Consider the following 26,941-nt stretch of genomic DNA (forward strand, 5'->3'; position numbering starts at 1 on the left):
TTCTTGATAAATATCACCAAGCTCTTTCCAAAGTGTAGTTGCAGTCTTCTCTTCATGGACATTCAGGAGCACTGAATCAACTAGATAGAGTTTTATCAAACCCTTGGCTTTCTGATCCATTTTATCCCAATCATCCTACAATGTAGTTTGGGGTTTTGTCAAATAAACCCTAGCCCATAGATCTCTATCTAGGAGCATGTCCCATATTTTGAGTTTCCACAACTCAAAATTGTTGCCATTAAATTTATCCATCTCTATTCTATTGGATGTGCTTGCCATATCAAACCTACAACAAAGTTATGAAACCTACCTTTGCAAAACTTCCACTGAAAATAGATCAACACAAAAAACTCGTCAAACCAACAACAATACAAAAGCTGGCTAGGCTCTGATACCAATTGAAAGGAAGCCAAATTGTGAAATAACACTTCCAAATACTAAATCTAACAGGAGAGGTGATGCAAAAATTTCTTACAAACCTTTAAACTATTGTAGACTAGATAAACACATAAAAAAAATAAAAAATTAACAAATAAAATCACAACACCAAATATACGTGGGAAAACCCTTTTGGCAAAAAACCCACACTCCAAAACCCAGACTCAATTGTATTATCAACAACACCAATAGTTACAATAGAATGAAAAATAGCCAATGCTCTTTAGGAGTAGTTAAAATAGAGATTTCAAGAACAATTTTGACAACATAACAGTGCCTTAGAAATAATCAACTTGTCTCTTTTAAAACAACTAAGGCATCAACATATAAATAGAGCTCATCACAAAGAGGTATCTACCCATGGTTTCCAAAACCATCTTCAATGTCCAAGGGGTAAGTTGTGTGACAAGCAACACCTTTCTAATCGAATGACATGTTGCACATAGTAACTTCTGAAGCAACAACACCTATCTCTTCCATAATGGTCATCTTGTCAAATGTAATATAAGTACAACATAGAAGTTACCATAACCAAATAAGTGCCTTGTGAAAAGTGAACTCAAACAATAAATGTAGACTGCCAAAAAATAACTCTTCATGACTCTTCCACCGAGCTAGAAACCATCATAATCATAATAGTAACATACAACACTAATTCGCTAAATTTCAGGATAGAACTTCCAAAATGAATGTAAGAAAATCTACTAACTTCCATGTGTCATTCTATAATAGAGTCCATCTATTCATCCCTAATCTTACCCCAATATTTATCCTTAATTGCATCCTCAAAATATATAAGATCATAAATAAATAAAACAAAATGTGGGAAAATTACTTTCCAATGAGACTTTACAGACTTGATGTCATTGAAATCCACACCAACATGCTTCTGATTGATACTTGGTAATCCACGTTGAGGATTGAGTCGAACTAGATGGCAATGAGATGATTTCCAGAGTTCCTTACACTAGAACTCTTTAACAAACCGAGGAAATAAGATGATGAATGTTCCATAGGAGTATTGCTAGGCGTTATGAGAAAGGCCATACCCTGCCCAATCTTGTGCGATGGATCGGAAGAATAAGGAACCATGGAGAATACGAAGGTGGTACTAAATGATGAGCTTGTATTTCTCCACTTGGGATCTTTCATTCGCACACGCTAAATATATAAAGCTTGGTCAAATACGTGTTGTAATTGATTAGCGGGGAGATGATACCGTAACAGATTGAGAGATTTTCGATCTGATAAAGGGTGGATGGGTTGAATTTCTTGAAGCGCAATTTTGTGTGCGTTTGTGCTAGAAGCCATGCACACAGTACAAGGATCACTAGGCTATGGCTTTCACTTTCTATAACAATAATAATAAAAAATAGGCTTTAAAAATATCAATGACGGGTTGTTAGACTTGGACATCAAAGAATAAGATTCATATGTGACTGTCAACAGTGAAATCTATTAAAAACAAAATAAGGGAAAAAAATCAAGGATCATCCATGTATTAACGAAAATGACTATTTTATATTTAGGCTATTTTCCAATGGCTATTAGTAAATAGCAATAAATTCAATTGTCAAATATGTGATGTTGATAATTGGAGTAACAGGTATTTAAGAATATTATAGTTGTACAATTATTGACTATATGAAATAATTGTACTATTAAATTAGGCGATGTATGAATGATATTCAATATTTCTATATATCCTTCAATTCAATTGTCAACCATGACAACCAATAATTCTTTTTTTCTTAAGAAAATAATCTTTATAATCTATTCTTAATTAGACATTGTGAAGGATTACAGTCTTAAATTCTCAATGTAGTCTCCATCATCCCTGCTTTCTCTATTATTCGAATAGACTGCAGTTGGTGTTCTTTCACCTCATGGCACAATTACTAAATTTAGTTTGAATATCTACAAACAACGTTTACACAGGCAAATTTCGAAATTGAAGAAATTTTACTACCTCTTGTTTAACCCCTCTCCCTCTTGTACGAAGTTAATTCGAAAGAAATGTAAAACAATAAAACATCTTCCTCCATGCCACTGTCGCATTTAGAGCATTTTCCGGATTGGGAAAAGAAGTCAGGCACATCAAATTGTTTTTCTTCAATTATTTTCAAGCAAAAGAAGCTCTTGAATGGTAGTTAAATACATTGTATCCAATACAATGGGTGTGAACCCTTCACGTCCTTCAAATCCTGTTTGAGTTTCTCCAAAGCAGAATGAGCACGAAACCTCTGGTTTTCTACAAAAGTAGGCTTCCCAAGGAGAAAAGGATCCATGAGAATAATGAGAAAAGCTTTGACTTTTAGTAGCTCTCTTATACACATTTTTATGGGAGTGGATTATTTATGCCAGAGTGATGTAATCACAATATTTTTTATCACATTATTTTAGAGCAATCTATATATTTTCAATTGTAAATTATTCTATTTTATTAGTTGAATTTGCATCTAATATCTATTTATTATTTTTGTTTGTGAAATGTTATATTGCAAATAACATAGATTCATGAAATGTTTTTTCTCTATTATAATCAATAAGATAAGATCTTCAATTGACAGCTATCTATTTATTGTGTCATTTTTTAAAACAAATTCCTGATACTTATTAATAGCATATAAATGTTTATAGAGATTTTATATAAACTAATTATTTAATGATTGTATTTTGCTATCATGTTTCAATCTATAGTTAAGAGTTTATTGTTGAACATAAATCTTATAATATTAATTAATACTTAACCCAAATAATTCAACTTAAATGAATTAACTGAAATATATTTGTGTTAAAGAAGATATGATTATTTCCATCATATCAATAGTGATATTTCTATCAAGACATATTAAAATTTCTTAAAAGAACTACTTTCCTCATAAACTTTATTGTTTAAAAATTGATTAAAATTTTACTATTCACATTGAGTAAATACTATTTAACAAAAGAGTTTGTGGATTTCAAATTTTAGGATATAAACATATTTAATAGATTAAATATCTTTCAACAAAGAGAAAAAATTTCAATTTATAAAAATGACAATAATATTATTAGTATTAAAGTTGACACCTTTTACACAAGCTTTAGGATTAAGGAGTAGTCTAGTTTCTAAAATGGATTAAGCTTTTTAAAAATTCAAATTGTTGTTTAGAAAAAATTCTTTCGACTTGAAAAACCATGCTCAATATACTCTTTATAAACCAACAAAATCAGTGATCTTCATTCTAATATTTAAATAAAAAAAATATGAATAAATATTTGAAATAAATCATTAAACATATAATTTCATTTAATTCAATTTAAAAATTGATTTTTATTATTCTAATTATATATGATAATGTCAACAAATGTCTCACTTAATGATTAATTTTTCAAATAAATCACTTCTAAACTTACAATACATTGTAATATAGGCTTATTAATCTCTCTTTCCATTGTTCTCTCGACTCTTTGAGACCCTGATGTCCATTTTTTATGAATTACAATGAGAAATCAATCACTTCTAAACAATATATTGTAATATTAATATCTCTTTCCATTGTTCTCTCGACTCTTTGAGACCCTGATGTCCATTTTTGATGAACTACAACACTATATTTACTTCCATTCATATCTACTACCATACATGCACAATATTAAAATGCTTATAATGCTGAAATCGAAATGAAAGTTAAATGCATGTGTGCAAGCAAAATGGCATTGTTATTAATCTTCATGCAACAACAATTTCACATTGGTTAACTACCAGTTGGTTGTTAATTGTCACTACTACACAAATGAAGGATTTAAGACGTTAATATTTTGTCTTAAATTTTTTTTTAATTATTTAATTTTCTCAAACTAAGACAATAGAAATTAACTTTTTTCTAAAATAAAACATTTTTTTTCCCCCTCTTTTCTTGGCGCTCAATCATCTGCCCTCTTCCTTGCTCCCGCGGCGGCAGCGGCATGCAGTTATCAACGCAGGAAGAATTAGGCTTTGCCCATATTTTCCCATCCGCTTCACTGACAGGATAAAATGTAAGGGTTTTTTATGTGTAGGGGTTTTTCAATGGATGCATGGCACCGGGCGCATAGCTACTACAATTTCCATCTTGGCCCTTCGTCGGACAGCCCACTTCTTGCAATCTGATCTGCCCATATTTTCCCATCGGCTTCTACTGCTCACTATCACTAGCTAAGACATAGGCAAGTTCGTGTATTTAAAAAAAAAATCTGCTTTGGTAGGGTTCTGTAATACGTGAACGTGTCTTCTTAGTGCCTGTAGATCATTTATATGGATCATTTGATTGATTCCCTCTAAAGAGATGTTGTTTCAATGAATGTGGGGAAAGAGCAGGGACGACTGAGTCGTAATAGCTGGTAATTGGTTATTTGAATTCATTGTCATATTCAAATTTCGATTTGAAAAGGGCCCTTTTGCTTCAGGACATACCCAAAATGCTCAACCTTTCCCGGTAAAATTACTTCTTGTGGCTCCACAAAGATGTTTTCGATCTTCTTAGACCATAGTTGCCCTAATGATGACATATTGTAAACAAGGCTTCTAGTAGAAGAAAGAAGCCCTTCGACAGGTAAGAGGGGATTGTAATTGAGACAATTTAAGGCGTTTTTTAAAGAGAAAATTGTAATATTGCAGTATAATTGAATCTTAAAGCTCCTAAATGTTTTGCAAAGCTGCCAATTCCTCTGCTCTTACTCTGATAGGTGTTGGCGATTTAGATCGCTCAGGGGTTTTTTTGGTGCGGGACGGTCGGGAATCTCCTGTGAGAGTGCGCTCTGCCAAAGAGGGGCTTAAGAATCATGGCCGTGTCAGCAAACCCTAACTTGCGATGTTTTTTGGACTCTTCTTCCATCAGTGTTGGCACTGGGAGTTACTTGCAGGCTACGTGACATGGGGTTGGTGTTTCGGTGGCTGGGTTGCCTCCTGCTCATCGGCCACGACACTCTTCAGATTGTGGTGTTGGGAGCTTTGCTCTTGGCTCAAATGTTGTCCCATCGTCTCCACCCCTTGGACGGGAAAACTCTTCTAGGTTTGGCGATCCTTGTCCCCTTGGTTCTGCTATTCGCAAATTAAAATACTTGGATAGGTTATGTTGTGCAACGAGATACTCTTTGGGAATTCGATCCGACGACCTAGTGGCTATCAATTGAAAAGGTACGTTCAAAACTCTCCTTCGTTTCAATCCTCTGTAAAAGTAATTTTAATGACATGGTGTAAAAGAAATTATACTATTTACTAAATCAAATAGACGATGCAAGCTTAGTTCAAATATACCGACATGGACCTTAACTTGATATCTTTCTTAGATAGTAAGAATCTGCCCTAGTTTAATGCTGATACTCAAGAGTATTAAGCTCACTGCTTATTGTATGATGTGTATGGTAGAGACTTGCTTAAATGGTGTGGGAATGGATATGGACTGTCCATGTCGTTTTCCTCCTCTCTATTGGACTGTCTTGGTGATGTTTTGTTATTAGATTGTAGGAATCTTCTCAGATTTATTCTAATCGTGTTGTGATAAATATGAACCTCAAAATTTGTTATTATATTCAAGAATCCTCCCTCGGAGTACGCAGTTTAATGCTGATGCTTTATGTATTATAGATACAAACTCACTGTATCGAGCAAATGGTAGACACTAACTGCAAATATATGGTTCTGGATCTGAACCACCTAGAATATTTTCCACTCTGTCTGATGTTGTCTAAGTGATTTGTTTTGTTGTTCAATTGTAACAAACTGTGTAGATTAGCTCTTGAGATGCCAGACATGGTTCTAGCCCTAATGTTTTGTTATTAGATTGTAGGTATGTACCCTTTAGAAACACCTAGTCTAGTGAAGTATCTTGGATGTTGCTCAATGTATCAAGCAGATTCGCTCTAAAGATGCGAGTATAGATCTAAACTGTTCATCAGGTTCCACCTACGTGATGTTGTCTTAGTGATATTTTTTTATTACTATTAAAGATTATAAGAATCTACACTGACATAATTCAGACATGCAGTAGAAGATGCAAATTTGATATTTTTCTACTAGATTGTAGGAATCTGCCACTTGAATATATGTTCTAATCTACAACAAGTATGAGTTCCACACCACATCAAGCATAAATCAGAGATAATTTGAAATATTTAGGAATATGGATTTGAACTGTTCAGTCGACACATTTTCCCACTATTTGATTCTATATTAGTGATGTTTACTTATTAGATTGCAAGCATTTTTTGTAGACTTACTCCAACAATGCTGGAATGTTCTGAATATGATTGTCTGCTATTAGATTGTAGAAATATGCCCTCAGAATACATACTGTAATTGTTGATTCCCACTATATTAATTATGTAGATCACTGTATCAAGTTCATGGATCAGATTTACTTCAAAGGTGTAGGAATGAAACTCAACTATGCATATATTGCAATTTTTTTTCTTATTTGATGTTGTCATACTGATATTATATTATTAAAATTCATTATTCAGGAATCTGTTCAGTTTTACTCCAATAGTGCTAGAATGGATTCAATACCAGTATTTTGCTGTTAATTGTAGGAATTTGCCCTTAGAACGCCTTGTCCAAGTAGACAACCCAAGAACATTTTTTTATCAAGCATTCAAACCAATGTGATGAGCCACATTTGGTATTTATTGCAATGGAAATACCTTTAAGTTTATTATACTTCAACCCGATGATACTCTCTACTGCAGTTGGTCTAATTTTCCTTAAGTTGTGGCATGTGAACATTATTTAATAGACAATTTTCTGGTTTAATTTTTCTTGCTATTTTATTTTTCTACCAAATCATGCCAAAAGTGGAATGTAACCAGGGGATTTTTGTTTGGATCAAAATACTATTTATTAGTTTTCATGCCTTTTATTTATCAGTCTCATATTGATGCAATGGTTCTTCCACATGCAGAGGCTATTATGTCAAAGCTTGCAACTTTTAACAATGGTGAAATAAATGCAGAACCATCATTGTTGATAACTGCAGATCAAGTAAATTTCACCATCCTTTTTCTTTTCTCTATAGATAAAAAGTAATTTAATCTTGGTATATTGTCAATATTCATATATATCTTTTCTTAGTGAATTTCTATTTTATTCGATGCAGAATACCAACTTCATAGATAGACACACACCATATTACATCCTACAAGAAAAATGTGCATGCATTGTAGAATTGAATCAACACATTACGACACATAGGACACAATATGGAGCATGAATGATCATTTTTATTTTATAATTGTATGGCATGATATAGCTTTGAGACTCATGAGATACTTTTGTGTTGATTTTTCTCTAAATTTTGTCCAGGGCTTCACTCTATTGTTTGCACACTACTCTTTTCACTATGTGACACCTCACAACCACTAAAGAGATGGTTTTCTGCAACATTGAATGCTTGGGACAACCATCCTATCCCTTTGAGACTGCATTTCCACTGCTATATTTGTGGTTATTTGATCTTTGTCCTTGGCATTCCCTGTAGTTTTCAAATTCTCACCTAGACAAATAGTCAAAATTTTTAGTATTAACTTTTTCGTTTGATGATGGATTTACATGATTCCAATTGGAGATAAAAGTATATTCAATATTGTATCTCAAATAGAAACAGGTTTTGAAGAAAAGAAGAATTGATTGGTAGAATGTGCCAATGAACCACCTGAAAATGTGAGTTTTAGCAGTGCAGATTTAGGATAAGGAGTCAGTATTTTGGGCATAACTTTCTCATACGATATTGGAATTGAGTGATTCAAATTGTTTTGTAAACTAGGTTCATAGGGGAATATTCCTTATAAACAGGTTTTAGATATTCAACAATTTGGTCATCCAAAAATTTACTGCCCTAACTCTGTTCTTACTATGTCCTTGAGTTTCTTGTGTGACACCTAGTGGGTACTTTGTCCACATCTTTTTCGTTTGATGATGGATGGTGTAATTCCAATTGGAGATTGTTTATGGTGAAAATGGATAACAATAATAACAATATTGAAAGGCTAAAATGAATCCAACCACTAAACCCTAGCCTAACAATGAACAAAGATCCACCATAACATATGAAGATAACCTCAGACAATGCAAATAACTCAAAATCACAAAGATTATACCATCACATGTCCAATAGGGTTTTGATCTCCATTCTTCCTATCTCCATTGATCTTGCTTGATATATTTGCTCTCAGATTTTTATATGCACAAGAGCTCAACAAAGAATGGAATGTGGTTGCAAGTAGGATCTTAGTGTAGCCAAGTTGCATGAAAGATCATTAGCATGTGTCATTAGGGTTTGACAATGAAGAAAGCATCTCCTTAAATAGAAGACACAATATGAAATGGAGGGATAAGATTGAGAGGTGTAAAAAGAGAGGTCGGCTAAGATTAGAGGGTAGGTAAAAGAAATAATAAAATAATGAAAGGGGTAGGTAGTGTATGAATTAAGAGATGCATGACATGTGTCATGTGTAGAAAAAGCTAATGAATTAATTAAATAAATAAAGATTTATTTAATTAATAGAAGAAATAGGACAATTAAATAAATAAAATATTTATTTAATTTAGGAAAGGGATAATTTAAATAAATAAATGTATTTATTTAAATGAGAAATAAGGCTAGAAGAGGATAAATGAATTAATTAAATAAATAAAGATTTATTTAATTAATAGAAGAATTAGGCTTAGATAATTAAATAAATAAAATATTTATTTAATTAGACTGGACAATTTTGGGTGTCTACATTTTGCCCCTCTTTGAGACAATGCGGCTTGTCACGTTGTTTCAAAGAAGATAAGATAAACTGATACAGAGTTGCCCCAGAATGGGAATGATATGCGCCCTCGAGAGATTGGATGAAAATATCTGAAAAGATTGCAGACAATCTCTCGATAAGAAAGACGGGATAGAATGGACTGATCGGATAAAGTGACAAAGTCACGGGATGAGAAAGACTGACTCAGGAAAGGAAGACGAGGGCTAGGCTAGGCTATAAGATAGACCACGGGCAAAAGACATCCTCATTTTCATCCACACCCTTACGAGATCACAGTGCAGAGCGAGAAAAGAGCAGCAGCAGTCAGCAGCGATGGCCTTTGTTCATAGATTCGATCGCGTTTGCCAATTCCAGCGACCAGCAGATGCAGGAGAGTCGGTAAGTACCCGAGAACCTCCTTGTACTTTCAGGCATTTCAAGTTTTGTCATTAATGCATGCTAAGTAGCAATAAATGCGCTAGGAATAGGGTAGTTAAAAAGTGCAAAAACGCGCAACCGCGTCTGTGTCAGTGCCAGGCGCGTCTGTGTCAGACAGGCGCGTCTGTGTCAGGTCCAGGCACGTCTGTGCCTGGAACCGCGTTTGTGCTGAATACGGACGCGTTTGTGAAATGTAGAAGCGTCTGTGCCCTATAGGGGCGTTTATGTCATGTAGGGATGTCTGTGTTCCCTAGTCGCGTTTGTGCATGGTATAGGCACGTTTGTGTTCAGAAAACGCGTCTGTGTTGCAGAAGCATGTTTGTGCAGTCTAGAAGCGCGTTTGTGAGTTTAAAGCGCGTGTGTGTCAAAATGCATAAGTTGTGTCTTCTAGGTCAAATCGGCAGTTCTGTGATGAACATATGCTGTCGATTGGATAAGCTGCTGAGAGGATACACTCAAGCAGGTCCTCTAGGAAGACTAGGATAGATCAAGGCACTTTGTGATGAACAGGGAGCACCAAGATAGGCAGCACTTTGTGATGAACAGGGAGTGCGAATGTGAGTAACACTTTGTGATGAACAGGGAATGTCACACACGTAGTACTTTGTGATGAACAGGGAGCACTACTAGGATAGATAGCAACACTTTGTGATGAACAGTGAGTGTCACTAGGATAGGTAAGCGTATGCATTTAGATAGCAAGTAGCATTTTGTGATAAACAGTGAATGCCACGATAACTGACATGATTGATTGGTTGACTGTAGGAGTATCTGCCTATGCTGGAGTCACGGGAGAGATTCCCGTCTACTCAGAGGTTGCGACCAGAGTTGTCGATTCAGGACATGATTTCTATTGAGGAGATGGGTCTCACACATGTGCTATATGTGCCTGAGTTTCGGGCAAACATGGGTTTGCTGACTGCGTTGGCTGAGAGATGGCACTCTGAGATGTGCATGTTTCATCTGCCTATGGGTGAGATGACAGTGACGCTTGAGGACGTCTACAGGATTCTGCATATTCCGATCGATGGAGAGTTGATTCCATATGATCGAGATGGTGATAGGGAGGCACTGAGACGGGTATTCCAGGATCACGGGTTGGAGATGCGAGCAGGTCACGTGGCATGGGATACCATGACCGCTACAGGTTTAGCTTTACCAGCTATTATCGGAGGAGTCATCAGTGGGTACTTGTGTCCGGACAGAGCCACACGAGGATTGGTAGTTGGCTGGGGAGGGGCATTGGAGACACTGATGACAGAGCACACCAGATATGCATGGGGGCCATGTGTCCTGGCACATTTGTACTATGAGCTGCATCAGTTTGTGTACCACGGATCAGTGGGCTTGGGCTGCGGAGTGACTCTCCTTCAGGTGTGGGCATATGAGCACCTGCCGATCACACGGCCTATCCACTTCAGAGGCAGAGGGCAGGGACGGAGTTTTGTGCACCTGTACGATATGATTACGTCACAGCCTCGGATTGGTCGATTAGAGCACTGGAGACGCGTCATAGATGACATTGATATGGTTATCTGGAGGCCGTACCTGGGGTGCGAGGAGTGGGATGATGATGCAGTGGAGCTACCCTATGCATTCAGGAGCAGGTATCTGATTGGGCGGACGCCCTATATTCTGGAGAGACAGCTTGTTGACAGGATATGCAGACAGTTCGGCAGGATTCAGCGGATGCCACGAGGCTCGGGCATGTATGCCCATACAGTCAGAGATCAGGTACAGTTCGGGCCGCTGTTATCATATGATCAGGTCGTGACACAGCTGGCAGAGATGATGCCATTACCATGGGACATGTGGTCGGAGGTAGAGGATGCAGGGATGGACGCAGAGTACTCTGCGTATTGGGCAGAGCATCCCTTTCTGAGATTGACAGATCCGGGAGAGCTGCTGGAGGGAGAGGTGGGAGGGAATGATGATGATGATGATGATGGAGGAGATGGAGGCAGGGGCCGATGGAGGCAGAGGGGAGTGGTGGGGGAGAGGCGAGTAGCACCTCGGAGGGAGGGAGGACAGGAGAGACCAGCCCAGGTGGTGGTGAGGGGTCGGGGTGGATTGCCCCTACATGTACCAGCAGCACTGGGTCCTAGATCACAGGGACCGAGACAGGTGCAGGGACAGGGACAGGCACAGGGACAGGTACCTATTCAGGCACCTAGACAGGTAGAGGGGGAGGCACAGGTGCAGGCACCTGCAGAGGAGGAGCCACAGGCAGAGGCTGAGGGTGGAGATCCTGAAGAGGATGAGCTGCTAGGGCTGAGAGAGATCTGCCAGGGCCAGGCAGACGAGATTGCAGAGTTGGAGCGGGAGAGGGATCGCCTCAGGATTAGGCTCAGGGACATAAAGCGGGAGAGAGACCAGGCCATCCAAAGATATACTGAGGCCGAGACAGCTCTGAGGGCAGGGAGGCAAGCAGCAAAGGATGCAGGGGCAGGCTACGCATATGTGCTGCGAGCCAGAGAGGAGATCGCCTACTGGAGGGATCTGTACTATGGTGTCGTGCCAGCGGATCAGCGGGCGAGGAGCTTCCATAGATCGTCGCGCACAGCGATGGCTACGGGAGGGAGTCGTAGGAGGCAGGCATCCAGCGGTGGGGTCATGGGTCCTCCACCACCACCAGACAGGCAGGGGGATCCTGGAGCAGGACCATCTAGAGCTCAGACTCCGTCGAGGCCAGGCGGCTCCGAGGGAGGGAGTTCATCATAGCCATAGAGGGCTCCCCTTTGTATCAGTACATGTACCATTTTTGTATTGTAGACACCTGCGGGTGATTTTGTAGCCATATGATTCTTTTGACATCATTGTATCATGACACTTTTGATTATATATACGAGATGATCCATTTTTGCGGCAGCTATATGCATGTGTACCTTATGTGATGAGATGTTCTTATGTGATGCATGTTTTATGATATGGATGCTTATATGATGCAATGCAATATATTTTTGTTCTTTTATGTTGTATATGTAATGCATGATGGAAATGTGAATGTATGTAATGCAAATGAATATGATGATGCAAATGTAAATTGTGCTAACAGGTGTTGTGTGCAGGATGTGATGCAATTGTGATATCTATATGTATGTATGAAATGCTTATATGTGGTGATGTAGGTGCAAACTATATGAAATGCAAATGTTTTTGGTGTGTCATTATACTCAGTCATGTGATAGCAGGCTACGCGGACTCGAGATGGACGATGGAAGTTAATCAAGTAAGGGGGATGAAAGACAGAAGATATGAAAGTGAAAGAGCTTCTTGTGCGTTATCATCATTGAGCTTATTATGGCAGAATAGGTTATGACAATCGAGGCATATGTTCGACCCAGAAAGTCATTGTACCTGTTTGCATGGAGATAAGACAGTGACAAACAAGGAATGCCCCAGTTCATACTAGACTCACAGTGTCCTCATATCCTTGGACAAGTCATAGCATTACTAAAAGACAATCCACAGACAGCAAATGCAAATAGGTGACGATACCCCATCCTCGCCTTTCTAGTCAAAGACATCCTGGAGATAGAATCTCTAGTCAAAGACATCTTGGAAAAGCTAAAAGACATGTCACCAAAAGATAAAATCAAAAGAAAACCAAGACTCGACACCAACATCCACTGTAGTCCTCAAGTTTAGTGTCTCTTGTCACTTGTATAAGTCTTATTTGATTATGGTCACAATGTTTACTTTCACAAAAAGGATAGATAGCACTGAACCATATGTTGTCTGAGTCTGTTGAAAGATTTGATTTTGTTGAGGCCCATTGTTGCTGCTGTGTCTCATCTGAAACTGACTGAATCCATGAAACTGATACTTTATTGTGGAGAAGACGAAACTTTATTGCGGATCTGGCGATGCAGATGTTGCTTTATTGCGGATTGTGCATGGATAAACTGAAGGAAGCTGGAAGAAACTGTACTCCTTGAAACACGTGATGTTCTCAGTTCCACACCCATTACTAGATGTAGGATTGGCCGTAGTCATAGATAGGATCTGATTTATTATGGATGGAAAGGGAGTGAAAAGGGAGGGTTATGGGTGGCTAACCAATCTTAGGTAGATCAATAACAAGCCATGATGGGAATGGTTAAGTTTATTGTGAACGAATAGGTTGTGAGTGTGTGCAAAGTGAAAGGATGAAAGAGAATCCTGAAGGATGGAGGAGCAAAGTCTCTACGCATGGCGCTGGTGACCCAGTTTTCACCATGGTACTTGCCCAGGGCGACACCGAAGTGGTTTTCACCGTTGGACAAAATTATTTCTCTTTACTTTTTTTGATTTTTCAATTTTTTTGTTGTCACAAGGCGCCTGTTTGCCAGGTTTTCACCAAGTAATGATTTTTTTGTTTTATAATTTTTTTTGTATTTTTGATTTTTTTTTATTTTTTTTGTATTTTGAATTAGGATGTTTCGAAGAGCTTATGTGTAGAACCTGCGAAGGTGCATGTTGTTGATAGGATCCTCCAAAGGTTCACCTTCTGTAGTTGAGAGCTGATATGCCCCAAATCCATATACCACTGTAATGATGTAAGGACCAAGCCAGTTTGGTTCAAACTTGCCCTTCTTATCTCTGTCTTGCTGATTCTTGGGGTTCTCTCTGAGTACTAAGTCACCTACCTCAAATGTGCGAGGCTTAACTTTGTGATTGTAACTGCAACTCATTCGTTATTGGTAAGCCTTGAGATGATTAAAAGCAGTGTGCCTTCGTTCCTCCAGCAGTTCTAGTTCTTGTAAGCGAGAGACCCTGTAATCTTCATCGTTGATTATGTTTCTCAAGGAGACCCATAGAGAAGGCAACTCGACCTCAATAGGCAAGATGGCTTCAGCGCCGTAGACAAGTGAGTAGGGTGTAGCTCCCGTAGGTGTGCGGACACTTGTGCGGTAGGCCCAGAGTGCAGGATTGAGTTGGATATGCCAGTTACGGCCAGCGTCGTCGACTGTCTTTTTAAGGATTTTGAGAATTGTTTTATTAGACGCCTCAGCTTGGCCATTACCTTGGAGGTAATATGGTGTGGAGAAATGGTGAGAGATATGGAAGCGCTCACAGAGTTCACGAACATCCTGATTTTTGAAAGGACGCCCGTTATCAGTAATAATGGAAGTAGGAATCCCGTATCGGCAAATGATGTAGTTCAGGATGAAGGTAGCGATTTGTTTCCCAGTAACTTGTGTGACAGGCACGGCTTCAATCCACTTTGTAAAATACTCTATGGCTGTGATAATGAATTTATGTCCATTGGAAGAAGGAGGGTGAATCTTGCCTATGAGATCGAGTCCCCACTGACAAAAGGGCCAAGGAGATGCAAGTGGTTGTAGTTCTTGTGCTGGTGCATGTATGAGGTCTCCATGAATTTGACACTGCTTACACTTCTTGACAAACTGATATGCATCTTTTTCCATAGTAGGCCAGTAGTATCCCGTCCTGATGAGTTTCTTGGCCAAGGTAGGACCACTAGTATGCGGACCACATATCCCTTCATGCACTTCTCGTAATGCAATCTGAGCTTCGTCACTCTCTAAACATCTAAGAAGGGTGCCATCTAGACCTCGTCGGTATAGGATATCAGCTAAAATGACGTATCGAGAGGATTGGCGAATGAAAGTATGGCGTTGATTGTTCGATAGATCGGGAGGTAAGATATTGTCGCGAAGGTATGTGAATATGGGACCATATAACTGGGATTCAGGACCAACAACACATATCATTTCCGTAGGAGTGATCTCATATGACGGAATCAGCAGGTTGTCTACCAGGAACTCATAGCAGGTCTCATTTTGCGGTAGATCAATGAGCGAAGCAATTGTAGCCATGGCATCAGCAGCGCGATTCTGTTCTCTTGGTATCTACTCAAACTCTATCTTTGCAAAATGCTGTTTCAGCTCATCTACCAGTTGTTTGTAAGGCATTAGCTTTTCATATTTTGTTTGATAATCATCAGTTGCTTGACAGATGACAAGTTGAGAATCCCCAAAAACATGAAGTTCTTGGATCTTCCATTGAACTGCAATTCTTAACCCAATTGTTAATGCCTCGTACTCCGCTATATTGTTGGTGCAAGGAAATGATAAGCGGTATGATTTTGGTATAGAATCGCCTTGAGGAGTTATAAAGAGTATACCCGCTCCTGCCCCGTGCTGTGTATATGAGCCGTCAAAATATAATTGCCATGGCTTTGCAGGTGATATTGTTAGAATGGACTCATCTGGAAATTCTAACTGTAGAGGAGCATCATCTATCATGGGAGCATCTGCCAGTTGATCTGCAATTGCTTGTCCTTTGATTGCTTTCCTGTCCACGTATTCAATGTCGAATTCACTCAAAATCATTACCCACTTGGCCAGCCGCCCAGTAAGTGTAGCTTTGTTGAGAAGATATTTTAGTGGATCAATTCTGGCAATCAACTTAGTCTTGTGAGTGAGCATATAATGTCGTAATTTTTGTGAAGCAAAGACCACAGCGAGACATGCACGTTCGATTGGTGTGTAGTTTAGCTCATATCCCACCAATGTGCGACTGATATAGTAGACTGCTTTTTCCTTGCCGTCAGGTATTTGCTGTGCTAGGAGTGCCCCCAGTGCTGTCGGAGTAGCTGATATGTAAATTAGCAATGGTTGATCTGGAATTGGTGGCATCAAAACTGGCGGGTTTAACAGATAATCTTTGAGCGTCTAAAAAGCTTGTTGACAGTTCTCATCCCATTTGAACTTGATGTTTTTGTGTAGCAGGTGCTGGAAAGGGTTACACTTATCTGCAAGTTGTGCTATGAATCTTCGTATGGACTGGAGTCTCCCTTGTAAAGATCGAAGTTGACTAATATTCTTGGGGGGCGGCATGTCCAAGATAGCCTTGACTTTTGCTGGATCAGCTTCTATTCCTCTTTTAGACACAATGAATCCTAGGAGCTTCCCGGAGGTTACTCCAAAGACGCATTTCTTTGGATTTAGTCTTACCTTATATTTTTCCAGCCGATCAAAGACAACTGAAAGGATGTTCAAGTGTGTATCTCTGTCTATTGATTTTCCCAAAAGATCGTCAACATAATCTTCCACGGTTATGTGCATGAGATCATGAAAGATAGTAGTTATCGCTCTTTGATATGTGGCACCTGCATTTTTCAGCCCAAAGGGCATGACATTCCAACAGAAGGTTCCCCATGGACAAGTGAATGATGTTTTATGTTGATCTTCAGGTGCAATTCTGATTTGATTATATCCAGAAAATCCGTCCATTAAAGATAGCATTTCATGACCTGCTGTGAGATCAATGATCAAGTCAATGTTTGGTAATGGGAAATCGTCCTTTGGACACGCCTTGTTGATATATCTGAAGTCTGTACATATTCGGATGCTGCGATCTGGTTTGCTGACGGGTACTAGATTGGAAATCCATTCAGGATAATCAATTGGGCATATGAATCCGACATCCAGTAATTTCTCCAGCTCTGCCTTGACTAGCAATGCCACTTGTGGATGCATTTTCCTTAATTTCTGCTTTACTGGTTTTGCCCCCGGTTTGACTGTCAAATGATGCATAACCAAATCCGGGTCTAGCCCAGGCATATCCGCGTAAGACCATGCGAAGTTGATTTGTCGTCCCTTAAAGAAGCTTATGAATTTTGTCCTCTCGGCCTCTGTCAATGATTGAGCAAAAAATATGTTGTGTGGAACCTCTGCTGTACCAATGTTTGTCTTTATAGTCTCCTCTACCAACATGGATGATTTTTCCTCGTATGATGCTGGGAGAATGTCGAGCCTTCCATCTTCGGGCGCCTCAGAGAGGTTTTCACCCTCAGATATGTCCTTTCTTTTTACTTTTTTGGAGTTGGATAGCGCCACAGTGTGGTTTTCGCCATAAGACCCTTGTTTTGTTTTTATTTTCACATTTTTGCAACTAGAAGGCCCGACACCCTCGCCAAAGTATGCCATGTTGTTGAGTTCTATGGTGTATCCTGCTTTGTGGTCTCCAGGGGGAAGATCATCTCGTATGCCCAGATAGTCGACAATAGCTTCGTCATTTTGAAATGTATCAAATTGTGCTGGTCCTTCATGATCCCAGTCAATGAGTTGGGGGTGAACAAGGGGAAGGTCTTTAGTGCTTTCAGGGTTTGCAGGACTAATAGTGAAGATGTGGTTATATTCAGGTATGTCAAGGTAATCGTCGAGGTCATCGATGGCACTCTCCTCATCAGTTTTGATCGTGAGTGAATCCAAATTGTCATCACTAGTAGAGCCTTCTGGGACAGGTGTCCTCATCCTATGTGATTTTGACCTAGGCCCTTGAAACGAAGCTTGTGCGGGATCCTTATGGGTTGGTTCTTGACCAACTCTGAACTTTTTGTAAAATTCCTCCTCCTCTGTAGGCTCATAGTCACTGGAGGATTTGTCTGAACCCCATTCCCACTCATTGGAGTCTGTGGAATAGTAATCCTCTTGTTGAACTTCAACAGCTTTAATTCGCCATACCTCTTTTGTTCTTTTATTATGTAGTCTGGGATTCAGAAAACCAAGCCCCTTGGAGCGTTCCCTTCTTGTAGTTAGCTCAGGTTGTAAGGGCTCCATGACACCTTCTTTGCGTAGTCCGAGAGGGCTTTTTCCATCATACCCAAATCTTTGCAAAATTTTGAAGCCTTTGCCATAGTTCTCACAGGGTATAATAATCTGATCATGTGTGTCCTCTTCAACGTCCTTATAGAGCATTTTATATAAATTTTCTTCTTCTAGTTCACCCCATTTTTGAAAGATGGTAGGATCCCATTTGAGTATCATGATGGAGATTTGCTTGTTAGGATGTGGCCTCCCATATTCCTTGGGAGAGGTCATGACTTGTCGTAAAAACATTGTTTGATTCAAAGTGTATTCTCCCATGCCTTTGTCTTGAAACTTGGCTCTAAGTTCACCTTGTTTGGATGTCGAGGGCTTTAATGACTCAGGATCAATATATGCTGAAGAAGGAGTAGCCTCACGATTGCTGGGAATGATAGTCTCAGTATGTGGTCTCAATTTATTGCAATATATGAATGGATTTGGATCACCATTGACGGTCACTTCAACTCCATTGTGAGGAAACTTAATGCACTAATGGTATGTTGATGGGACTGCCCTCATTTCATGAATCCACGGATGTCCTAGCAATATGTTGTATGTGAGATCAAGATCTAGGACTTGACAAACCACATCCTTTGTGACTGGCCCTATTCTTAGCGGTAAGGTGACTGTGCCCTTGGACGAGCGCTCTTCATCATCATAAGCCTTGATGGTGATTTGGTTTGTAGAATTCACAGCCTTGTCAGAATATCCCAATTGTCTTATGGTACTCAAGGTACAAATATTAAAACCTGCTCCTCCATCTATCAGGACTCACTTTATTCGGTGTTTATGTATGAAGGCTTCAACATGTAGAGGTGCATTATGTGGCTGACTTATGGAGGCGTCATCGGCTTCTGTAAATGTGAGGGAGTGTGGAACGGATAGGTATCCCACCATGGCTTGAAACTGGTCCACGTTCAGATCAGTAGGGACGGCAGTATCTCTCAAGATTTTGTCAAGGATAGCTTTATGTGCAGGAGATATACGTAAGAGCTCAAGAATAGAGATGAGTGCAGGTGTCTTCCCTAGTTGTTCTACAAGGTCGTACTCAGGCTTGATTGATGAAAGATTGGTATTCTTAGTGGAGGCACCTGGCAATGTGATCTTACCTCGACGGGTTGTAACATGGCATTCAGAGGTAGACTCGAACGAAGATCCCACACCTTTTAGGACAATCTTGGGTCTCTGAGAAGGGTTCTCAGGATTTTTGTTTTTGATAGTGATAGTAGAAATATGATTGTCCATCGAGATGTGATTGATAGTAGAATCATAATTGTAAGGTGCTCTAGTATAATTGGCTTGATCATCTGTGACTTTGGCTTTTCCTTTGTCATGTTTTGGGAATGGTTCCTTAAACATCTCATGCTCTTGATTAGATGAATGTCCCTCAATCTCAATGTCGCCTCTATCAATGAGATCTTGCACAATGTTTTTCAATCGATGGCAATTACTTGTCTTATGACCCTTGCTCTTATGAAACTCACAAAATTCATCATCATTCCACCAATTTGGTTTGACCTTTGGTTCATATGGAGGAAAATCTGGAACTATGATCACTTTGTTTGCCACAAGCTTTTTGAGTACTGATTCAAGTGGTTCCCCCAATGGAGTGTACTTCCTTCGAGGTTTTGAAGTTGTTTGGTTGTTCACCTGATTGTTGGTAGAACTTGATCCAGAAAAGATGAACTTGGGTCTCACTATATTGGCATCAACAACACCATCATTAACTGTGTTCTTGTTCTTGTTCCAAAATTTTGGTTTGTCCTTTCCCTTAAAGTCCTCTTTGTTTTCTTTGAATAGTTTAATAACTCCTTGTTCAATTAAGACCTTTTCTGTTGCTAGGCCCTTTTCAATGACATCCTTGAATGTAGACAAACAAGCTTTCCTGAGATCATAGCCAATAGCCTTGTTAACATTTTGTGTGAACATTTCTACCATTTGTTTCTGTGGGATTTCGCAAGAGCATCTGCTAGCTAGATTTCTCCATCTTTGTAAAAATGTTGCGAAAGATTCTCCTTCCTTTTGTTTAGTATTGCACAAGGTAGTAACTGAGACATCTGTTTCAATGTTTTAAGAGAAATGCTGAATGAATGCCTCCGCTAAGTCACCCCATGACTTAATACCGGGAGGTAATTGAGAAAACCATTCCATAGCTTGATCGCCTAAGCTCTGTGGGAATAACCTCATTAAGTATGTTTCTTCCGCCGCTACCTCAATGCAAGCTGTGAAGAATTGTCTTATGTGTGCCTTGGGGTCTCCTCTCCCTCTATATTTGTCGAATTTCGGTGTCACAAAGTGTGGAGGAAATGGAGGCATTGGAATGCTCTTATCAAAGGGATAAGGACATATATCTCTCATAGTGTATGTAGGTTTTGATGTACTCATGTCCTCCATTTTCTTTTGTAGATCTCTAATTTGTTGCTCCAAATTATTCTTGGGAGGAGATGGATTTCTTGTAGCATACCCCATGTTTGAAATGCCCATTTGAGGAGGAGCTTGTTGCATGTATGGATGATACTAATCGTAGACATGTCCATATGGAGGTCTATATTGTTGCGACATGTATGGAGCATTTGGCATAACTTCATGTTGAGGGACCCCATATCTATTTTGTGTATATAAACCATATTCAATAGGCCTTTCATTTTCCATTGTGTTGCCCCCAATTTTGACATGAGGTTTCCTTGTGTCAAAATTTTGAGGATGTCCTTGAGTATCCACTTGTTTTGATTGATTCATACCTTGAGCATGTGGTTGAGCATAAGGCCTCCATGATGGTCCTTGAGTGTAAGTATCATATGTTTGAGCTTGTGTATGTGGGATTGCTGGCTTTTGAAGCAAAGCTGATGGTGACTTCGACATCATATTATTCGGTCCTCTATTTCCTCCACTATTTGGTCTCCTTTGATCCATGTTAGGTTGAATTTGTTGTGAGGGCCGACTTTCCATAAGTTGAGATAAGTCAAAATCATGCGGTATTTTAGCTCCACTTTGTGCCATCATGTTTAAAAAGTATTGACGATCTCTCCTCATTATCTCTTTAACCAATCTATTGAATTGAGGGTCCATTATGGATTCTTGTATGTCTGCTGATAGTATTGAAGAGTTGTCCACTGTGTCATTGTGTGTAACATTGTTGTTTATAGTGTTTGCGCTTTCCACATTTGGATTGTGTCTATAAACATTCATGTCTGGTAATGTAGTGTGCTCAGGATTGTAGAATAGATCATTGTCATACACATAAGAACTCATGTTTACGGATTCTTGAGCTTCTTTAGCTATTCTCCTAGATTTTTGAAGGTGGGTTTCAACCATGAACTAGGTGTTAGACCAAGATGTGAGAAACTAGATGAAGAATGAAAAGAGTATGGAAGACCAAGAGTTGTATGGAGTGTAAATGAATCTTGGGGTGTACTTGCAATGTCCAAAGTGTAAGACCAAGTATGTAAGTAGTAGAGTAGGTGTGACTTCCAAAGAGATGATAGTTTCTCTTGATGAGGTAAGCTGACCTTGACTCTAAGTAAGACCAAATGAGACCCAAAGGTAAGAAACCTTGATGAGGGACCACTTAGCAAAGTGTAGTTGTATGTAGTGTGTTGACAAAATATGATGAGGACAAGCAAGTGACCTTTTGACTCAAGTTTAGACAATTGTGAATGTAAAATGAGATGTGAAGCAATGATGGACTGTGTGAAACCTTAGAACAAGCTGAATGCTAGATGAAACCTGAAGAGACAACCTAAGAAGCTCAAGTATGCCGAAACTGATTTTCTTTGTTTGCTTGACTGTTAAAGTTTTCAAATCCTGACACAGACGCCTCTGTATACTTCACAGACGCGATTCCTAGACACAGACACCTCTCTGTTTGACACAGACGTTGATAAAAACACAGATGCTATTCTGTACTTCACAGACAAGCTTATCTGACACAGACGCGGTTTGAACAAACACAGACGCGTTTCTGTAACTTTAGTGCAATTTTTCTTATCTGTGAAGTTGTTTTGTTGTGACCAAATCTGATTTTTTGACTGTTTTTCGTGACAAGAGGACACAATGTTGATGACCCAATGTTTGCAAACTGTTTAGACTCCAAAAGTGTGTTGTTTGATGTAAAAAGTTTTTGCATACACTTGAAGACACAAAAGACACAATGTTTTGCTGTTTTGTCTTGAATGTTTGAGTGTTTAGCATAAGACAAGCACAAATCTTAGGGCTGGCCAAGACAATAGTTGTTGATCCCACATAGGGTTTTACCCCCAAGGCTATGCTATTCAGAGCGGATACTTAGATGCTTGACCTCACTGGCTCCACCCTTGGCACTCACTTCTCGGGTCAGCCAAGCATCAGTCCCCATGAAAACTCCCCATGGTGAACTTTGTATCTCTACTAAGAACCGTATGTGTGTGGGCCGCTACCAGAGGTCCGACCTCCTGCCTCAACAACTAGAAGGATTTGGGCATCTAAAACAAAGAGGTGCTAGTAAGGGCATCCGCTCGTGTGGCCATACATGCGGCACTTTCAGCTCTGTAAATACAGAAGGCTCCCAACTGGTAGGGGTTACGCCCTACAAATGATCAAATAAATTTGATCAAACGGGTTTATGGGGAGACATAGTGTCGGTATGAACTAATCAGCACACGTTATTCATAGTTTTCACCATGAATACATTTGATTATAGTGGTTCGGAAGAGGTGGGTTTTCCTCGCTACCACTTGGGTCATTCTCTTCTCACTAGTAGTTCTAATGACCACACGGGAAGACAGACCCTCTAAAGATCAAACAAAAAGAGCCTATTGCTCAAGACACAAAAGACAATGATTCAATTTTAGTGCACCAATGGAAGTGTTTGCTAATCTATGAAAACAAGGCACACAACAAAACTACAAAACCCTAGCTAAGGCCCTGCAACAAAATTGTTAGTAGTTTGGGTTGTTTCAAATGATTACCCCTTCCTGCAAGCACACAAGTTAGGTAAATTTTTAGAAAACCCAAAAGACTTTGTGAAAATAGGGGCCTTCAACAAAAATGTATTTGCCTCCCAAGCAAGCTGCACAAACCAGGTTAGCTAGATCTGTAAGAGTTAGCCGAAAACAAACTAGATCTGAAACCCTAAGTACAAAATCCAAAAACCCGAATCAAAGAAAAATTGAAAAATTGCAAAACAGAATGCACAGACGCCTTTACACCAAACGCAGACGCGTCTATATGACACAGACGCGGTTCTGTAGTTCACAGACATGATCAGAGATCACAGACGTGACTTCCGAGTGCAGACGCGATAAGATCCAGCACAGACGCGGTTAAAATTCTCAGACGCGATTCCAGAAACCTGCAAAAAAAATAAAGATTGGCAGAAACACAGACGCGATTCTCGATATCGCAGACGCTTCTGAAACACAAAAACGCGATCCGAACACTCGCAGACGTGGAAAAACCTAAAATGTTGTCGAAAACTGTCCGATCTGCAACTTTAAAAATGCAAAATCTGCAACAAAATTGTTAAATGCAAAGGGACAAGAGTCCCACCGGGCGTGCCAAAATGTTTATGGTGAAAATGGATAACAATAATAACAATATTGAAAGGCTAAAATGAATCCAACCACTAAACCCTAGCCTAACAATGAACAAAGATCCACCATAACATATGAAGATAACGTAAGACAATGCAAATAACTCAAAATCACAAAGATTATACCATCACATGTCCAATAGGGTTTTGATCTCCATTCTTCCTATCTCCATTGATCTTGCTTGATATATTTGCTCTCAGATTTTTATATGCACAAGAGCTCAACAAAGAATGGAATGTGGTTGCAAGTAGGATCTTAGTGTAGCCAAGTTGCATGAAAGATCATTAGCATGTGTCATTAGGGTTTGACAATGAAGAAAGCATCTCCTTAAATAGAAGACACAATATGAAATGGAGGGATAAGATTGAGAGGTGTAAAAAGAGAGGTCGGCTAAGATTAGAGGGTAGGTAAAAGAAATAATAAAATAATGAAAGGGGTAGGTAGTGTATGAATTAACAGATGCATGACATGTGTCATGTGTAGAAAAAGCTAATGAATTAATTAAATAAATAAAGATTTATTTAATTAATAGAAGAAATAGGACAATTAAATAAATAAAATATTTATTTAATTTAGGAAAGGGATAATTTAAATAAATAAATGTATTTATTTAAATGAGAAATAAGGCTAGAAGAGGATAAATGAATTAATTAAATAAATAAAGATTTATTTAATTAATAGAAGAATTAGGCTTAGATAATTAAATAAATAAAATATTTATTTAATTAGACTGGACAATTTTGGGTGTCTACAGAGATAAAATTAGATTCAATTTTTTTTATCTCCAATAGAAACAGTTTTTTAAGACAAGAAGAATTGATTGGTATAATTTGCCAATGAAAAACAGGGAAATGTGAGTTTTAGCAGTGCAAATTTACGATAGGCAGTCAGTATTTTGGGCATAACTTTCTCATATGATATCATAGCATAATTGGGTGATTCAAATTGTGTTATAAACTAGATTCATAGGAGAATATGCCTTAGCAACAGGTTTTAGAGGTTCAACAATTTGGTCATCCAAAAATTGACTCTGTTCGTATCTTGTCCCTAAGTTTCTTGGGTGATACCTAGTGGGTATTTTGGCCACATCTTTTTCATTGGTTATACAAATTGAAAAATTCAAATTGGGTTAGAAACTATATTTTAATGGCTACTTTGGATAGAAATAGGTTTTTAAAATGTGCCCATATGACCCCCAAAAATAGGATCATCCCAACTGTGTTTTCAGTGAAGTCAATGAACCAAAATGCCATTAGAGTCTAATAAAAAATATTATGCATCATGACTCGTACATTTTCAACTCTCATGAATTATTCCTTTATTACAAACTTCTGATTTTCTATTTTCCCCAATGTGTGATTGTCATAGGGTTTGTATAGGACTTTTTAGGCCTGGAGTCTTCTTTTATGCATGCTTACAGTCTTTGTATTATATCCATAGGACTGCCCTATTCATTATCTTTGAGATATTACTATTGAACACATGCACATCATTGTGATGACACCTCATTTTGCAACTATGTCAGTGATTAAGCCAACCTTGTTTTCTTTCACATACCCTTCATTCAGGACCTCTGTGCTATGTATTTGTTGTCCTTAATGATTGTTATATCTCAAGTGTTGCCAACAAAACCCTTGAATGCATTCTTTGCATTTTGGCTTCTTTATTTTGTGTGATGCTATCTAAACAAGAGATATTTGTATTTCTGCTCTCTAAGACCTATTTTTCCTTTTGCTCTATCATGACATTGTACTCACTGCTGCTATTAGGCCCTTGTAACTGTCATTTCCTTCTCAATGTTTTGTTCTTGATAGTATTATCCTCTTTTCTCCTCATAATAGTGATGTCTTCTATTCATCCAACATGAATTTGTCACCTAGAATAATGATCTCCAACCTTATGTTGTTGTTCATAAATGTTATGACATGATAATTAGTCTTATCACTATAGCCTTTGTGTTAGAATGTTACCCTTGTATGATGTTCATGGACTGTTTTGAAACTGTATCAAACCCTGCATGTTGACTATCTCATGGGCCTAATACATAGTGAAGCATCACTACTATTCCCTTTATTAGTCTTTATTTTTCCACTGTCAACTGTCATCATCAATGGTGTTGTATTCTCGACAAGGTAGATATGGGTTCATAGCTATCCATTAACTTTCTTTCCCATCCATATGACTATCATTTGTGATCCTTCCCTTTGTATGCATCATAGCCCACATTGTCTCTACCACTGTGACCTGTAGATATGGGTTCATAGTTGTCCATTAACTTTCTTTCACATCCATATACTATCATTTGTGATCCTTCCCTTTGTATGCATCATAGCCCACATCGTCTCTACCACTATGACCTCTATTTGCCTTTGGATTGGAACCCTTAATGAGGAAACAAGTTGTTCTTCATTTTCATTGATGACCATCCCTCCACGCTAATGATTTTAACCAAAAATTGCTCCTTAGCTATCATAAATTACTCTTGTATGTAATATAGCAAGTTATTTATGATGATTTGTTGCATTGTAATTTATTGATAATTTTTATATTTATGATCCCTATCTTAATGTATTAATTAAAAAAAACACTAAAATGGATGGTTTTGTGTTATTTAGGAATCTATCAAATAATAGACTAATAATTTGTTTGGTTGTTTTAGAGCCTTGGATAATTGCAGCATAGCCAGACAAATTTGTGGTCTTATTCTCCTCATGCAGAATTACATCATATTATTAGTGGTAATTTAACCTGGAGGATTAACAAGAGGTACTCATTATTTTGTGTACTACATAATTTTTAAATTTCTAAAATTACTAAATTATGCTTTAAACATTATAAATGTTATGTTTTAGTAGAATCAAAATGCAATTTGGAGAATCATTGAACCCGAAAATTATTTCATAGGAATTTCAAAAAGAAAATTCTTTTTTCAGAAATTTTGTTGTCTAACCAGGGAAATCTATGGAGATAAAATGGAGGAGTTTTCACAACGGTCTTGTTACCATTCAGGGTAGTGCAATTCTGAGGATGACTTCAGAGAGCTAGACAAAAAAACTGGGTTGACTATAGATGAACAACTTTAAATTTGAGTCTCTTGCATCTATTGTATTCTTGAGTCTTAAAAGGTATTTTCCTAATTAG

At 38.5% G+C, this 26,941-nt stretch overlaps 1 long non-coding RNA gene across 2 annotated transcripts; it reads left to right on the plus strand.

Annotated features, from left to right (window-relative positions):
* Window positions 1–4,344: 4,344 nt before the first annotated feature.
* Window positions 4,345–26,941, plus strand: LOC131040275 (uncharacterized). Of its 2 annotated transcripts, none has more exons than XR_009104806.2 (5): window positions 4,345–5,015; window positions 5,149–5,599; window positions 7,362–7,441; window positions 26,460–26,566; window positions 26,754–26,941. It is a non-coding gene; the product is annotated as an uncharacterized LOC131040275 (long non-coding RNA). The 2 variants fall into 2 exon arrangements; XR_009358376.1 differs by having other exon boundaries at window positions 5,164–5,599.

This window comes from Cryptomeria japonica, chromosome 7 (genome assembly GCF_030272615.1).
Source record: "Cryptomeria japonica chromosome 7, Sugi_1.0, whole genome shotgun sequence".
Classification (NCBI taxonomy): Eukaryota; Viridiplantae; Streptophyta; class Pinopsida; order Cupressales; family Cupressaceae; genus Cryptomeria; species Cryptomeria japonica.